The following is an 18885-nucleotide window of genomic DNA, read 5'->3' as shown; positions in this document are numbered from 1 at the left end:
CAGAAATTATATCTGAAGTTGTCTAAAGCTAAAATCATTTCTCAGAAATAAAAGCTATGGATATGGGAAGACATTATAATAGATTTCAAAATACTCATAGTTGTTTGGTAGAAATATTTGAACTTTATCTTGAAGATAAAGATAGTTACCCTTATAATAAAAGGGTATAAACTTTGTATAGTTCTTATTGGTTCATGTTTTATTAAAAATTCTATAATTTAATATTATCTTACATGAATTTTGAGAGAAGGGGAAACAATATGGCAAATTTTCAGTGTATTTTATGGACAAAATATTCAAAATCCCAGATTCCTAATCTCTGACTCATTGAGCTATGCTGTCTAGGTGAATTAACTTAGAAAGTAACCAGAAAAACTTGGTTTTAAATTACTTCTCCATTAGTTACTAGGTGTTTATTTTGCGGAAAGTGACTTGATGCTTCTAAGCCTCAATTTTCTTAACTATATAATGGATATATTAAGGCATCAGTAGATTAATTTGTTGATAAGACAGCAGTTATATTTTAATCAGCAGAGCCATATGCAATACCTTAAATCCATTCTGAAACAAGATATAAATTTAAAAATTAAAAATTTCTTATTTCTACTAATGTCAATTCACCTATAGTGATGTTTCAGAACCTTGGGTGCACATGGGAAGTCCATGGGGAGATTTAGAAATTACTGTCTGGAACTCAAACCTGAAATTTGTATTTAGTTGTCTTGGTTACGATGTGGACACCAGGAATATCTAGAGATTGACTTAAAGGATTAATTATTAGAATTTATTCCTGTATAGTTTTGAATAAGAATATATATTTACTATTAAACTTGATGAATAAGCACCATATTTAGACAGCCTCAAGTATAACTGCACAGCTCTAAATAGCAGGTCAAGCTTCACTCGTATTTCCAATTGATTATAAGCCCCTACCAAACTCAAATTAATGATCTGTAAGGAGTATTAAATAACACAGAATAGAACTCCCCAGAAGCAATGTGCTTGGCCCTCTTTTTTCTCATTCTATTCACCCCCCTGAGTGATCTCTTCCTCTCCAGGCCCTTGATTACCATGTGTATGCTGATGATTTCAAATGGCCACCAGCCCAGACTCACTCCCAATCTCCATACCTAACAGGGACATACCCAATTATATATTGGGTATATAATATCCAATTATATATCCCCAAAGCACTTCAGAACCATCATGACCAAAACAAGATTTACTCCTTTCTCCTTAAAATTCTCTCTTCCCTCTTTATTTACTATCTCATTAAATAATACCTGTTGCAGAGACTCCAAAAATAGTGGGTGGACCTCCAGCTACTACCTGTTCAGATGTCAGGACAGATGATGCCACACTTGCCTCAAGAGGGTATGAAAAGGTTTACTCATCACCTAATGAGGTTTTATGGGGAGAGCAGGGGAGTCCCCAGTCAGGTCCCAGAATGTCTTGAGCAAACAGGGAAAGGAGACTGGTTTGGCTCTTAATGAGATTAAGGGGTGGGGGTGGGGTGAAGGTTCCCTTTTGGGGTCCAGGTCTTTAGTGGTTTGAACTTCCCAGAGGTGCTAAAGGAGGAAGAACCTGGGGTTTCTTAACAGATCGTGAGGCAGAAGCCGTCAGTCACCCTTGATTAAGGGTGAACTGTAGTAATGACTCTGACTCCATGTTTGTCGTGAATTTAGAACTTCCTGACCACCCACATAAACCCATGAAATGTATTGTAATCTAGTCAGTATACATCTTTAGTGGATCACTTTCATTCTACGTTTATAAATTCACTGGTGGTATTCCTAAGAATAAATGCAGTGTAATAGGTCTATTAAATAAGGGAACATTGGTGATCCTGCACAGACAGATAATAAACTCTAGGATACAATACTGAATTTGAACTAATGCAGAGAAATTTAAAAAAAAAATATATATATATATATAAGTGACTAGAGTAGTACATCTGTATCTATTTATACACACATAAAATAAAATTAAATATATTTAATATTCTATTAACTAAAAATGCATGATGAATTTTAGGCCAATTTATGGTAATCTTTGTAAAAATAGGCAGGTATTACACTTGAGAAAAAGATGCTCCTATTAACAGCTGTTTCTTTAGATATTGTCCCTTGGTGATATTGAATAATTCATAAACCCTTGGGGACATAAGGTGAAATACTGAAATTGATACAAATAGTGTAAAGTTATACCACGTGAAAAATTAAACTTTTGTTTTTAAACTTTGGTCTTTAATCATGCTGTGTTCTCTAGTTAGTATCCTCATGATCTTTTCCTTCAGTCCAAATCTCAGAAGAGAAACTTTCATTGCTAAGAAGTGCCTTAGTATGTAAACCGCATGGTTTATATTACCAGAGTTGGCCAGATTGGATGAGAACAATTGATCACAATAGTTCTTACAATGGCAGAAATGGATGAACTTAATTTTTTTTCTTTTTGAAAGGAAGAGAAAGGGGGGAACAAAATCTCTTAGAATTAGTTAAAATAGCTTGTTGACAAATCTGTAAGACAATTATGATAAATATGTACTGTAAATTCTCTGGCAAATTATTTTATTATTGCGAGTATTTTGACCTTAGTATTAGTTTCTCTAAAAATGAATTTGACCAAAAAAAAAAAAAAACTTTTGAGTAAACGAATAAAATACAGACTGAGAGTAAGGAAATAGCTTTTTAAAAAAATACCCTATACAAATCTTTGGTTATTTTATTTTAATTCTATGTTTGTATCTATTAAAAATATATCCTAAGCAGATATTATTTTCATAAAAATATTTGATTTCTCTAAATTGAAAGAACTACTTGCATAATCCTGGAAAATACAAAAGAGGTTGCCTCAATTATGTTAGTTTAAATTATTTTCATTTGCTGTATGGACAGCAAATGTTCTACCCCAACGTAGATATTTTAAGAGCACCTGACAGATAACTAGAAGAAATATCCAGTTGAATGGATTCTATTGCCAATAACATGCCAGGCTTGGCTACCCTGAAACCCTTTAACCACAAACACCTAAAGATTCTAGATAAAGTGTTACAAGTTTAATGAATGGCTTTGCTAAAGGAAGAAAAGAGAACATCCAGAAATCCTGAACAATCAGGCAAAAGAAGCCAAGTCCCAGCCGGTTGAAAACTTAGTGAAAATTGCACGCTCTTCACTAGGTTCTTTCAGGTCTTCTACTCTTACTGCAAAAACCATTCAAATCTTCACAACAACCCCCTGAGGTGGGCACTATTATCCTAGTTAACATTACATAACTTGCCCAAGGTCACACTTTGTAAATGGCGGACGTGGAATGAGAACCTAGACAGTCTGATACTGGAGTCAGTAAACTTAACCAGCTCATGGATTAGAAGTCCCTGGATGTGAGATAACAGAGCAGTCTCAAAGGCTCTATAACAGTGTTCAAACAGATTTTAAAGTACATAGGAGTCATAATGAAAGAACAAGATAGTAAAATAAGAATGAACATATTTGAAAAAGATCTAAATAGAACCTGTGGACGTAAAAAAAAAGTCTTTGAAAGTAAAACGCATTTTACTTTAGTAAAGGTTACTTGAGTAAGCTATTACCACTAAACCTAGTGGAACGCTGAAATTACGGATTAGATGAAGTTTGCTGTATCTGTTTTTCTGTCACCGATTTGGGAAATGAAAACACATCATATGCTTGTGTACTGTAAACTTAAAGCTTCCTAGTTTCCTGCTGCCTCAACATCCCTGCAAATAGGCTGTGAGTACCCCACCCAGTTGACTGGGAGCAGCAGTGTAGTAAGGCTGGCTGGCCCCTGCCACGAATAACCCATTTCGTCCTAGTGACATCAGATACATCAATGAACCCCGTGATGCCTTTCACTTGGGTACTCCAGCCCGACCCCCAGTTAACCTTGCCCAAGGCCCCCTCCCTCCCTCCCCACTTTCTCTCCCTGCCCCTCCCCTTCTCCCCCTCTTCTCTCAGCTCCCACCTGCTTGGTTGAGCATGCTCCCTTGGTGCTCTTTCCATTGCCCCCGCTCTTGGTGAGTACTGACTGTCTCTCTAGGACCTGTGAGTATAACAGACTTTGTGTTCCTGCCTCTCCTGTCACCCCTCTTGTGGCCGTAACTGATTGACCATCTCATGAAAGAATATAAGACAGCTGACTCCTAAACCTTCTTCTTCAACTTACACTTGACCATAATGCAACCACACAGGTCAGAAAATGACAATCCTACAATGTACCCAGGTGGAAGAGAACCAGATTATTGGAACGTATTTACATTACACTGCAAGTATCCTTTGACTAATATACATACATTAATATGTACATATATTTTGAAAACTGGGGGTGGGCAGGGTGGGATAAAGAAAATGAATCTATTCCCTGTCTTTTTAGAAGTGGGAGAGAATCACTTAAATGACAGAATGCATTTGGATGGGCACACAAATTTACTCAAGAGAGGATATAATGGGAATAATTTTAACTTTTTAAATACTAAAATGAAAGGTCTAGGTTGATGGGCACTAGATGTTGCTCCAGATATAGTTTTGGCTAATATATTTTATTATTTCCCTGAGCTTTAAGGTTAAATAATTTTTTTAATATTACTGTATCATTACTGAATTTTCAGAAGCTTACTTTTCTTATAATTAATAAAATCACATTAATAAATCACTGTACTTTTTATTCTCTCTCTCTCTCTCTCTCTAATATAATATACAGTCACCATAGTCAGCATGAAATAATTACAAACAGAAAAATAACCATAAATTCCAATACCTATGGGAGTAGGATGCTTTTCCCCCCCATTTTGACAGAGGCACAAACACACATTGTGATAATTTTACAAATGAAAATTGGAATGATCACTGAGAACGTTCAGGTACCTGGGGAGATCAGGCAGCTTGCTGAAGGATGTTCTAAGGGGTAGACCTAAGAAACTAGGGTCTGTGTGAATGAAAAACTCCAACTCTTTCCCAGTCAAGCGACCTCCTGAGGTGACAAGAGAGGAAGAGCGAAGATGGTAGGGCAAGAAAAGGAGGGAGGCATCCCGATGGCATTTGGAAGAAATAATTTCATCCTCTTTTGAATGCCCAGAGTGCTTTACCTGCAATTATTTAAACCCTCTCATCTCTTCGAACAAACATTAATTTTAATTATAATAAAAATATCTTCCATTATTGAGTATTATTACTTTGCCTCCACGTACCTTTTAAAGAGCATTGCATGCATTCATACACTTACTTCGTACAGCACATTTACGAGGTTGCTGCAATTATAATTCTCAGCTTACGAATGAAGAAGAAAAAAGATTAAGTGGCCAGCCATGACCTCACCTGGCAGGTAGCAACAATGCTGCCACGATTTCTTGAACAAATCAACGAATAAATAAACACCAATCTTTCACTACTACTGTAGTCTCTGTAAATAGCAGGCATGTTTTCTGACGTTTTATATCCTCCTATTTTTCTGATTTTTTTTCAACATTGATAGCAATAAGATTGTTGAGGAAAAGTAAAATTTTTTTTAAAGATTCTAAAATATGAGCTAGTGAGCAGCTCAGAAGATCATGTCAATTCTTATTAGTAACATAAGCACTTTTCATTTGACAATTTATTTCTTACCCCTTTTCAGCTCATTTATAATCTGATTTTATTCAGCTTCCTTTTCAAATCTCAAGGAATCTCTTGAGTATTTCTTGGTCTCCCGTGATGCTGTGCCTCTGTCCTGGGAATTCTCAGGCAGATGCCTGAAGTACAGGGAGTCTGCTGACTAGCCAGAGATCACACTGGAGCTACTGAAATTTAGGATTACAGCCTGAGGATCTCTTGACCCTGCATTTCCTCTCCCCCAACAACCATTAAGATTAATTACCTCAAAAAAGAGTAAAACAACCACAAAACCCAATAATTACTTCATTCTTCTCATGACTGAGGAACTGAATAACAGACTAATCAGACTTCAAGGATCACAATTCAATAATCAAAGGAAAGAAAGAGACACACAGCACTTTGCCTTGAAAAGGTAAATCTGAAATAAAGGCTTAGATGGGAAAATCAGAAATTGCTAAGGAAACACTAATGGCTTGCCTTAGTATCTGCAATCCGTTCCATCCTGTTCTTCATGTTCCAGAGAGATTACTCTTCGTCTTGTACTTTTCCTCAAACATGGTATCCTTGAAAGAAAAAATTAAAAAGTATGCTGTGGTGTGTTTCTTTTACTTTGAGTTATTCGAATTTAAGCCAATTTAGTGCAGCTCAAATGTACATGTAATTAAGCATGTAGGAAGCTTTTCTTTAATAAGCGCAGTTAAGTTCAAAACTTTTAAGAACATCTAGAAAAGAGACTCACACTAACCTTCTGGCAAAAAGTAAATAAATGACCACACCAACTACTTAGACAATGCAATACTTGACTGAAAAGACATGCATGTACAAGAAAATAAAAGAGAAAGTATAATTTCAAATTACTTGGAGTACATAAGTCATATGGTTGCAGGGGAATTTCAGCCATTTACACATCATTAATTAATAGGTGGTCCAGACTGACAAACATATGTGTTCAATTATGACCCATTGATATAATCAGGGACTCTGATATTTTTCAATTTAGCATAGAATGGTCATTTTACAATGACAAATATATGTGTGTATATATATATATATTTACAGAAACATTAAATTTTCTTTACATATATATAAAGTCTATAATTCACTAACAATTTAAGAACAGAAACAAAAATTTTTGATTTTTTTTTCCATTTTTTTTCCATTTCTTGAAAAGAGGACACCATTTATGATAAATGTGAGTTGTTCTCTATGAGCATGATTCGTGCTCCACATCAATGCAAACTCTTTTCCAGACAGTCATAAAGGATGTGAATCAGGTATATTAGTATTTTTTCATTGTTTCTCCTTGAATTGAAATTGAGGGAAAGGGAGGACAAGATAAGAATTTTCATCAAATGTATTAGTTTGAAGGAAAATATTAAAAGAACCTAAAAATTTTATGCATTCAAAAATGTTCCTGCTTAACATTACAATTTGCCTTAATTTTCTCTCTTTCTCTTTCATTTCTCTCCTTTTCCCCATCTTGCTATGTATATTATCTTGTACAAATTGAAAGCAGAATTGTATTGAAAGAATTCCAAATTTGAAAAAATTTGTGATTGTCTTTAGTTGAGAATATACAATAGATTACTCACTTGGTCATATTTCAGGAAACCTGTCTAAGCTAATAGTTTAAAGAATTTAAATACATTGTTACCAGTTTTTCACTACATCTTGAATATTGTAGAGATCTCTATCCTAGTTTTCTTAAATGCTTCTTAACTTTTCCAACCATATCAAAATATCTCCTCTCATTTCCCTTTCCACAAATAAAAAGCAGGAAATAAAAATCAGAAGCTTTTAATATCATACATAAATTTTTTTATAACAAATTTATGGTGATGAAGCACTCAAACAATAACACTATTAACTCTAATTTTAAAATAAATATTATACCAGGAGCATAAATTTATTTTGCATAAGCAATTAATGTAATGTTTCCAATTAAATGTGATATTATGCTTTTAATAAAAACTTCTGTTTTCATTTTAAAAGATAAACTCTGGGTTGTACATTTTTACAGTAAAAATAATTAACATGTTCAAGTTTTAGTTTTTAATATATTGCCAAATGTAAGCTTTATACTAATTTAAACTTTAAAAAGGTACAGTATTTAAATGTATATTACAATCTTTTTATAGACAACCATGAAAATAACTGTCTTCGAAGTGTCAAAAAGACTGGTATTTAGCATCTGTCTTTATTTCAGGTTGAAACTTTGATTATTTTTCTATAGGCTTCTTTAATTTATTTCTTCTTTTTCTTAAAAGATATCCACCTCAATAAAACTGCAACATTTTAACTGATGATCACTTGATAGATTACAAAGATAAAGTATATTTTGACAAGTACATATATTTTAAAATACACTATCAGTCAATTACCTTTTAAAAACTTATACATTTAATCATGTCTAACGTACACTTTTTTTTGATTGCCCTTAAAAATCCCCATGTCCCTCCTTTATATTTTAGCCTTTTGAGCACGGAAAAACTTCCCTGTACCCCTCTCAGCTCTGGTGGAATATGTGACTCAAAGCATGTATCAATAATTGTTTTGTGATTGTTGAATAAATGGAGTCCACATGGTTTAGTATGTACATAAATTATATTGCTGCTATTATTCCTAATCATTTCCTTCAGAACATATTTAATCATGGCTTCAGTGTTGTTCATTTGTTAATTTATTCAACAAATATTTTTTAAATATTTGGATAAGGAATTGACTCTTCTTAATTAAGTAACAACAGCTATCCAATCCTCTGTGCCTATGTTAATCTTCCTGAACATGGCTAAGCACTTGCATTCCTAAATTTTAAGCATATGTCAGATCCATTGGCTCGGATCTGAGCTGTTGTCTTTCTTTAGCTTGTACTATCATCTTGTCATCATGCTCTGGTATGACAAAGTTCACAACTAAATGGAAAGAAAGTCTTTTATTAATTAAATAATATATAAATGATGGCTTTCAGAGTGGCTTACTTTATAAGACAGTAGATTTCAGAAGCATCTGTCACAGAGTCTGGAAGCTTGAGTCTCATTTATTTTGCTTTGTATGTGCAAGTAGTCTGAGCTCTTTTTTACTCATCTGCAAAAAGTGAATATCTCTATCTAGGCAACACAAGATTGCTGGGTTAATTAGTCTGTGAATATGTGAAAACACTAAAAAACTATAAAGTGATATTAATATAGGGATTGGCAAACTATCACCTGTGGGCCAGTTGCCTGCTTCTGTAAATAAAATTTTATTGAATCACAGGCATACCTGTTGATTTATGTATTTTCTATGGTAGCCTTCAGCGGTAACGGTAGAATCGAGTAGTTGCAACAAAGACCTCAGGCATGCAAAGCCTAAAATATTTACCATTTGATCCTTTAAGGAAAAATGCTGACCCCTCCTAATAATATTAATACTAATAGTTACTACAAATAATAATAGCAACAAAAGTCAATGGGTATAACTCTAATGAAAAATATCTGAAAAATTCAAGTGGTGATGCACTGTTTGTTTCCTTAGGAAATGAATACTGTTGATTTTGCTAACTGATCAATAAAATCAAACAGCAAGTTTTTATTTTAAGAGTAAATTTTTATTTCCAAGCTTAAATTTAACCTTTACATAAATGTGTTCCCTTGTTAATCATTATAATGACAATGAGAGCTTATTAAGCTCTCAATTTCACACCCATGTACTTAATGTTTATACTATACTGTTTAATACTGATTACAAAAATTAGAAAGAATGCTGACAGTGCATAATCATAAACTTCAATATATTTATGGAATGTAAATTGTGGTACAGTGAACAGATGTCATCTACATTTACTTGGCTTAATTAAGACTACAGATTAACATTTCCAAGTTTTAAAATATCAGAAATGAAAATCAGTTGGACCACTTGATCTAAGGTAATTAGAGAAATATATTCACTCTATTAGATCTTTGGATTAGAGGTAGTTGGAAACCAGCAGTGATCAAGCAAGATACCATATCAAAACTAATCTAACAGACATCAATAGTACTATAAAGTCATTCTTTGTAAAATGAAGAGCCAGAGGAAGTTTTATTATGTGTAAAAGTTAGTCGTATAACTGACAAGTACAGACTTACGTGAGATGCCAGTGAAAGGGAGGCGATACAATACAGCTTAGATGATTTATTTGGTCTTGACACTGTGTTTGTTATTTGAAGAGACTTATTCTTTAAAGTTATTTCATTTGCTGATATATCAGTTGTGGTATATCACATTTTGAATATGATATTTCTCTGAAGAAATCAAAATAATATTTTCTTTCCTTTTGTGACATACAACAAAAAAGACTGACTTTTCAAAGATTCTAACAGTAACTACAGCTTATAGTAATTAGGCAAAATACTCAGACTATTACATGATGTTTAAAAATAAAGCATAACCTATAAAACAGATATCCAAATGACATAGGACTTAAACCAAAAGGTTTCCTAGTTTCAGAAGGTTATATGTAAATCATCTTGATCTTTTGATACAAATCAAAAATTGTCCCACCTAGGATCTGCGTTCAGTGTAGAATGAATCTACTGTAATTCTAGTCAGTCTTCATGAACTTGACATATATTGATAAACTAACAGAAAAAGTCTTCTCAGGAGGAAAAACCATCACTATATTATACTTTGACTAGAAATTCAATTATTTCTTAAGATGCCATATGACTATACTTTGGGGGATCTAACTTCTAACCTGGTGTCCTATAGACACAGGCTTAGTATAGATCCATTCTTTATGAGGCTTCTAGTCATAAAAATGTTGCACACTCATACTTTTTTCCTGATTGTATATTACTTTAGAAGAAAATCAGCTAATGGGAGAAATTTACAGGAAAAATTTTTAGGATTTCTCAGAACATTCTTAAGATGTGTCAACTTATTCTTTAATAGATTACAGAATTGTTTTTCTTTTTTAAGCAAAGCTTATTAATGCTCAAGTTGACTAGTGTTGTAAGCTTTTGGGGACTGATTATAAATGCACTGCTCTGTACTGTTACAGGACACGTGATTATGGACTTAAGCCAAACGAGAAATATCAAAGTTAATGGTTCAAAAGTTAACGGTCAATAAACCAGTAGTTTTCCTTTTTTAATATGCAACAGAGAGGTCTATAAATGGAGCACTAGAACAAAAGCTATATTAAAAAATAAAACATAATTCTACCCTATCTTTGGTCAAGAACATTAAAGCAAGAATAAAGGAGGAGTATGCTCAGAGCAGGGGAATGAAGAAATGGCTGGGCCAATGCACGTCCCCCGCACCTTCACATATTCTGGGCAGGACCCGTGGGCCGGGGCTCAATACTGGAAGAAGTTATACTGGGCAAATTAACCTCAAAAAAAAAAAAGGAAAAAACAAGATAATGAAGAACAAATTGAAAAAAAAATGATGAGGAAATTTGATAATGTATATCAATAAAAAACCTTAATAATGTTAATATATATATAGATAATAATATATATAATAATATATATTAAAATCTTAATAATCAATGATTCCTAGAAAATCCTAATAATCAATGTTATAATCAGCAAACACTGTGGTTCCAAAAACAAGTAGAACAATATACTTCTTTCAAAGCTTCTCCAAAACCTTACATTCTTCACATATGATAGTCATCAAACACATGTTTGAATAATTTAACAATATGAATATATGTGTATATATGTATATGTATATAAGTCTATATATAAGATATGTAATTTTTAAAAGCGGTTTTTAAAAGATTAGGTAAATGGTAGTCATTCAGAAAGTTCCCAGTAAATTCAGTTTAACACTTTTCTGTGGCTACTTAACTAGCGCCCTGTGTAACCAATGCAAGAAGAGTTTATTACAATTTAAATTTGTATAACAAATGTTATAACAAACTATTAATGGGTGAACCAGAATAGCTATCTTTTACAATGTCCTTACTTCCTAATATGTCTCTGTCCTTTTAAGAATGAAAATGTGTAATTTGTATAAGGAGAAACGTCTAGTTTATGAAAAACAAAGTGTCATAGAAAAGGATGTCTTTAGGAATCATACATTTAACATTTAACAAACATTGACTGAGCACTTATGTGTTCTCAGGCTTTGGATGCAACAGTAAAATGGGCAGACAGCGTTCCTGATCTCTCACTTCCCGCTGTATGTGGAGGTTATCACATCTTCCTGTGTCCTGCCTGCTCCAATCACAAATACAGACTCAGTTTCTCAGAGGCTGCAGATGGTCATTGGCTTTGGCAGTTTAGCAATGTTTTTCTTTCACATGGTGAATGAAGTCTTATAGTTATTCTTCTGCTGTTTACAGAAGCAGAAGGTAAGACTAAGAACATTGGGTGTATGTTAGATTCTCAAAACAAAAACACAAATCAGAAAATAAAAGTGCTAAAAACAATTTTAATCAACTTTTCCAGTGACTTGGCATTATCCGTACAATATAAACTCAAACATTTGGAGTAGCTGCTTCACCTCCTGGGTTACGGCCCTATGAGGCTGTGTCTGTTATCAGTCTATGGATCCCATTTGACTTCATGGACACCACACCCTCAGACAGCAGGTGAGCAACCAGGGATCACAGACGAGATGAAAGGCATCTGAGATTGGACTGTTAACATAAATTGGATGATATACACTCGTACTGTTATTTCTATAGGAGAAAATTTGGCAAACATTTGACTAATTTCATTAAAGAACATAGGAAATTTGGATCATTTCAAGTACCATTTATCATCATGTGAATACCTTAGAATGAGTGTTTATATTTAATTAAATCAACAAAACAATTTCAACAATCCTTTCCTCTCTGTGTTATTATAAACCTTACCTTGAAATCATTAATATTTCTTTAAGTGCTGAAAAAACTCTCTTTGTATGGCATGAGGAATAAGCCTAAGATTTTACCAAATTCTTCATTTTTCTGTTAGTTTTTAATTTTATATGAAAATATTTGCCAATACACTTGATTGAAATTATATATATATGTGCTATATATATACACATATATGTATATATATACATATATAATTATATATTACATATATAATATATATAATTATATATGTATACATATATATATGTACTTTACTTAGTATAAATAAGAATATTCAAGACACAACATCTGAACAGACATTGTTCAAGTCTGCCACTGCAGCAAGCATAGCAGTGTTCCCAAATAAAGTTCTGTATGTCCAGTAAGTTTAATATATAAGGCTCTCCAAATGCTGGCTTTTTGTGAAAAAAGGGAACACGCAGAACACATGGGTTATTGCCATACATTTTAGCTATAACCAACAGTGAATATGATCAAATGATTGCAGCTACTTATTGTTTTTCATGCTTCCTGTCACTTGGCCATATATTTCATTTAATTATTGCTTTAAATGAAACAATTCAAAAGTCATTCTCTTTTTTGCAAAGAAAAAACCTGGAGTTAGATGAGAGAATTGTAACTTAGAGAGTTAGCATCAAGCCAGGATAAAGAGGTATTACTTAGTAATGGAGTCCCATCATTATACACAAAAATTACATGTAATTGATTATCTTTCAAACATAGAGTATGTATGAGACTACAAAATCAGTACTGCAAATTGGTTGAACTGTAATCTTCCACTTTCTCAGCTATGTAGTTGCCTCAAGAAAATTAAGTCCACAATTTTCTCTTTCATTTTCCTTTCTGACATTAAGTGTGATCAATAGGTTTATGTTTCATTTCATTTCATTGCCATGAGGTGATCTACAAAACCACAAACACACCAAAAACAGAAATGACTGTATACCACTAATTCTGGTTGTTTTCATAGACCTAATCCTGGAAGTAGGAGCTGCTGATGGGCAAGTCACAGCCTGGATTTAGCCCACAGGCATATTTTGTTTAACCAGCACAATATTTTAAAAATTTGGAAATTTTGTGAATCATTCCTAATCGTTGACTTCTCTTGAAGATCAGAAAGAATCTTTCCATATGGATCCACATTCCCATATGGTGACAAGCAGCTGGACGTGATCTGTATCTGCCACAGGCTCCACCATTCCTACTGCCTTACATACGGTGCTCTTCATTGATTCAAACTGCCTGTAGAATATCTACATTTTCTGGCTTGGCTGCATTTTTCCATGACTTGGTCCCTAGCACAATCAGAACACAGCAATGAAGATTTCCCTACATATTTAATTGGTATTTCCTATTTGCTTCCTTATCAATTTTGTATTGACTAACTAGATTCATACAGCATATGATACTGAAGAGTACAAGACTATAGAGACTGAAATCTCATTTTATGAACGATGAAAACTGAAAAAGCTAGAGTTTGAGTTAGCATGTGCCCTCTGGCCACTTGTCCCCGAAGCCTGAAATCTTAGCCCAGACACTGTCTGTGTGCCTGTTGTTCGGTCCATTGCACAACCTGACCTATGTAGAGAATTCCTTGGACAAAACTGATTTGGATTTTTCTGGAATCCTAAATTGTAAGTACTAACCCCCTTCTGAACCTCTTTGATGTCAAGAGTTTAAGTTGAAGCATCATCATTATAAATTATAATAATCGGTTCAAATCCTATAATGATGCCTTTCAATGAAAACTGTTATTATTTTTAGTTTTTAAAAAATGTGCATAATGCTAAAAATGGCATTTATCTGAAGATGGTAAAACCTCATAATAAATATATGCAATATGTGAGAATAATATATGTCTGATTTTCTTACCTCTATAATCCTTAATCTACCCTGTTAACCTTCTACATTTCTTACATTGTTTGAGATGATAAACAGAAACGGCGCAGAAAGATACTTGTTTAAATTTTACAAAACCAAAGAACTGTAATGAGCCTGATTCCACTCTCCTTAGCATACGGTTTCTTTTATTATACGGCATGGTAATTAAATGCATTAAAACTCTGCTCTTTGATCTGTGTTTTTAAATTTATCACTTTAGTTTTCTCAGTTTAGCATAAATCAGCTTTACTTCATTTTTAAATTTCATTTCTGACACATTATCTATAATTCAAGCATGCTGCTACCAGATGGAAATTATTTCAATAATGTACAGATGAAAATCTTAAAGAAAAATTAAAATTCCTAAAAGAATTATTGGGAAATGTAAATTTATCATAAAAATCCAAACCACGCACATTTATGTATAAGATGCTTTTCCCAACACAAATACACACATAAACACACACACACTCATGCAAATCCCATTTTCAAAGATGATTTGTGTAATATTTTATATTCTCACTACAGATGTGAAAGTGTTTTCTGTCACTCCATAATGTGTCTTATCCATCTCTCCATATTAAAATAGGTAGATCTAGTTTATACTCAATGGCTACATAGCATTTAATTGCATGATAAACCTAAATTTACAAAGCCACCTCTGGTAAAATGTGGGTTATTTGTTCCTTTCTTTTTCTTTTCTGTGTATTACAAAATTTAAGTGAATATATTTGTATATACATCTTTTCACACCTGTATGAGGTAAAATGAGGATAAATTTTTAGAAGTAGAATAGCTGGATCATACTGTCAGGAAATAAGTAGAGCAGTTTAAAAATGACTTCTGAAAATACTACATTAGTTACAACTTTTGTTATATCAGCATCAAGAATAGAGAATGTTTGTCTCTCCATACTTTTGTGAACACTGAGTATTATCAGTTATTAAAACACTGGGACTTTTTAATCAATCAGTTTGTGTCATTTGTATTTTTACCTATAAAATCTTTATAGATTTTAGTATATTTTTCTTTCTCATAATAAGACATATTAAAACAACAAATGTGAGCATCATTACTAAAATACTACATCTTAAAAAGTAATAAATACTAATCAATAGAGAAAACTGCTACTGTCTAATTTCACCATTCTGACCAAACAATTGAATATATGAACTCACTTCATAACTCATTCCCCACCACTTTAGATATGACAGTTTAAGTGTCCTTTGAGACACATACCATTTCCATTACTATTTGAAGACCATTTTTGTTTGTTTGTTTGTTTTTTTGCGGTACGCGGGCCTCTCACTGTTGTGGTGTCTCCCGTTGCGGAGCACAGGCCCCGGAGGCGCAGGCTCAGCGGCCATGGCTCACGGGCCCAGCCGCTCCGCGGCATGTGGGATCCTCCCGGACCGGGGCACGAACCCGTGTCCCCTGCATCGGCAGGCGGACTCTCAACCACTGCGCCACCAGGGAAGCCCCTTGAAGACCATTTTGAATGAACTCAAATGGTGTCAAGGACCTGGAGGAGTTTGTTCTCCTCTGGCTTGACCAAATAAATGCGTTAGTTTCCATTTTTCAGTTACGCTCTCTCAATCCACCACAGAAATTTTAGTCATTTATGTGTGTGGTTTCTGGTGAACAAAATGGAATTTACTTTTTTTTGATAGATAAGATAATTAATTCTCTCCCTGTTTTTTTAAAGGAAGATTTTATCTACTATATAATTTTTCCATTACTCTAAATTTAAATGAACTGGAACTATATAGTGAATAATTTTCTATAGATATTCTTTTCAAGGACTTTACAGTAAAAATCTCTCTTAGATACGGAATATTGGTAAATGAATTCTCTAGAATTACTTCAGAAGGCTTTCCATACCAAAATGATTAGATATTAAAAAATTTTGAAGACATAAAGAAAATAATAACTACAAAACAAAACAAAAACTGCTAAACATGGCATTTATCCTTGTGATCAAGATGTATTAAGTAACTTCAGGCATTGTGGAAAAACTGTTTCAAGCAGAAAGCACCATTTCACTGAACAATTTCTGGACATGGAAATAGTTCAATGGTATAGTAGCCCCAAGAAGAATCAGATAGAAAAATCGAACACAACTTTGTAGTAAAGTCAGGGAATTGGTGTACGACTTCTTACCCTCATTTCCCTGAATATAGATTATATGTTTTAAATTTGTGTTCATTCTTCAACACACCATTCCAAATGTCCTTCATCATATTAATGTGGGTGTTCCTCAAAACCTCCTTTGCCTCTTGATGTTTAAGTTAACATTTGCTCCTAAATACATATCATTTTTAAAAAGTTTTACGTCACCTTTTACCCCCAAAATTTTTATTTACAAATACAACTAATTAAGCTTTTTCTGTTTCTTTTTTCTAAACTTCTGTGAGTTTTTCAGATCTAGGCTGTTGAACAGGAAAAATGATGTATTTCTTATGAATAATCAATGGCCAACTTTTCTTAAATTACAAGTTACTTTCAAAACTCACTTTATGACACACTGCAGAGAATTTCTGAAGCCACACCAAGAGTACTAAGAAACTTAAAACGAAATACTGTGGAAGAAGGCAAAGAATGGCATTTGTTGCCACTACATAAGGGGTTCCATGATATAGAATAGTTTACTCACTATGGCACATACAAATTTCTGCTTTATCATGCAGAATAATTTCATAAAAACCTCTAGGGTCACCTCATTCTTGAACTAAAACATTTACTTTCAGAAATAAGTATATTTTCCAAATAAAAATAACTGAATAAAACTAGGGGTTAAACATATTCAACCGTGGATAGACCTCAATCTTTCCCTATTTTAAATGAATATTACCTTACTCTCCCCTGTTAAAAACACCTGGGGAAAGTCCCAACTAATCCTGAGAATATGTCCAAACTAAACTTTTATGTAAATGCCAGAGCATACCCTTACAAATCAAACTCCAAATCATCAGATACTGAGTTATGGGCCCTCCAGTGCTTTCTGAGTCACCCAAAGTGGGTAACCAATGTCTTCCTGGGTCAGTACCTACCATAAGGCCACTCCCCTCCAACACTTGACTTTGCTTCTCTCATTTGTACCCTGACTCACTTTTGATTGGTGTTTATATTTTGTTTTCGCATTTGATTCTTGGAAAACACTCAGCATTTTAGCTGGGGCTCAGTTTTAGTGATATGATCATGGAAAATTCAGCAGGGTGGTTAAAAGCCCAGGCTCAACTCCAATAGTTCTAAATTTACATTCTAGGCACATTACTTACTCTACAATCTTTGGCAATATATATAGTTGGTCTGAGAAAAGCTTCTTCATGTAGAATATGTTACATTACAGAGTGGTTTTAAAGATTAATTGAGAAACACATGTGAATTGACTGGCTTAGTGCTGAGAATATGTTAAGTGCTCAATAAATACAGCTATTAGTCTTGTCATTTTTAGGAACTATCCTGAGTAGAATGCAGCACCTTAGTTGTGGTCCCACTGGACCCCTACCTCAGGATCAGCCCCCTTGCTTGCATAGGACGGTTTCATTCTCTCCCCACCCGTGAATGGGACAGTGAGGAGACAGACAAAGGCACCCAGTCTTACAAACCCCCTGCGTGCCCCACAGACCCGGTGCCACTTGGCACACAGAAGAGGCACTCATCTAATATGCATAAAGGGAGGATCATAATTTTCCTGTACTAATTGACTCTGGATGTGTTGTTGGAAGGAATAATGAAAATGATGATTCCCTTGGCACTTTATTTAGTTGCCTCCAAAATGCAGATCATTGTATAAAATGTTTACAGGGTGATTTTGTACCATACAAATAAATGGCATGAGTTCATGAAGGAGGTGGAATTTTCCTTTAAGTATGTCTGCAGTTGGCTGTAAACTATAGAAGAATATGTTATGAATGCTAACTCCTGGCTATAAGGACAAAAGAAGATCAAAAATATTACACAATGCTGCTGGGTAATCTTAAAAGTCATTATATACACTTCAGAGTAAAGTAAAAAACTTAAGCCAATCCAATAAATTGCTACTATATAATTCATCTTCCAAAGGATTTGAAAAAAAAAAATTTAGTCTCTGACCTAGAATGGTCAATGACTAATAGTCTATAAAACAGAGGATCAAAGAGTGACTGTTTTATATTTTGAGAGAACTGTAGATTGTCTTTGACTGACTTCTAAAAATAAATCTTGAGCCTTTTGAAAAAAGGAAAAGTTGGATCAATTCCTGACATCATGCACCAAAATTAATTCCAAGTTGATAAAATAATTACACGTTAAAAAAATACAACTTAAAATACAGCAGGAGTAACTACACGTGCAAAACTTTCTGTAACTTGTGAATGGCCTATGTATGACTTAAAATCAATTAACAATAAAGATACATAAGTCGATATTATAAAAATGATGGTGTTTAAAAATCTTGGCATGCCAAATACAATCATACATAAAATAAAAAGACAAATATAAAACAGAAAAAAATTTGCAATGTATATCACAGACACAATGTTAATATGCCTAATATATAAAGATTCTCTGATAAGAAGAGAAAAA

This window comes from Physeter macrocephalus, chromosome 20 (genome assembly GCF_002837175.3).
Source record: "Physeter macrocephalus isolate SW-GA chromosome 20, ASM283717v5, whole genome shotgun sequence".
NCBI lineage: Eukaryota > Metazoa > Chordata > Mammalia > Artiodactyla > Physeteridae > Physeter > Physeter macrocephalus.
This window is presented reverse-complemented; position numbering follows the sequence as displayed.